At 34.8% G+C, this 463-nt stretch overlaps 1 protein-coding gene across 1 annotated transcript in view; it reads right to left on the reverse strand.

Annotated features, from left to right (window-relative positions):
• Positions 1 to 238: 238 nt before the first annotated feature.
• LOC143039417 (uncharacterized) overlaps positions 239 to 463 on the reverse strand; it is a 103,485-nt gene continuing 103,260 nt past the window's right edge. Inside the window, exon 6 of the mRNA XM_076209433.1 lies at positions 239 to 463. This exon is cut by the window's right edge and continues 2,119 nt beyond it. The gene's annotated coding sequence lies outside the window, so the exon portion shown is untranslated.

The following is a 463-nucleotide window of genomic DNA, read 5'->3' on the forward strand; positions in this document are numbered from 1 at the left end:
TTGCCAACAAGCGATCATGATTTTATCAGACACGTTGAAAGAATGCAACAATGTGGTATTTCGTCGTATTTACAAAGTCTTATATTTTCCTCGCAGTAAAATATAACTACATTCATCGTAAACACGTTACGATTATGACAACAAATATGGGTTGTTGAAGATTTATGTCGTTATATTCAAACATGGCCGTCAGTCGCATAGTGACAGACCGTTACAGTGGATGGACGGGTATTTGAAATAAAAGTAATTGTATCATAGTACCATTGAATGTTAATAAAACAGTGTTTTATTGTGTTCGTTATCTTAATACATGAGTTAGCAGTACCGTGGTCAGTATTTGTGTGTACAGTATACATTGTACGGTTCCTTGTCACAACATAAGCTAGCTTGGTAAAAGTAAAAAAAGTTGTCTATCTATGATTTCCAGTCCAGCATTGTTCCCTGGTCACTCTAAAATAGAAAA

Source organism: Oratosquilla oratoria, chromosome 26 (assembly GCF_046742065.1).
Source record: "Oratosquilla oratoria isolate Oo_2021 chromosome 26, ASM4674206v1, whole genome shotgun sequence".
Classification (NCBI taxonomy): Eukaryota; Metazoa; Arthropoda; class Malacostraca; order Stomatopoda; family Squillidae; genus Oratosquilla; species Oratosquilla oratoria.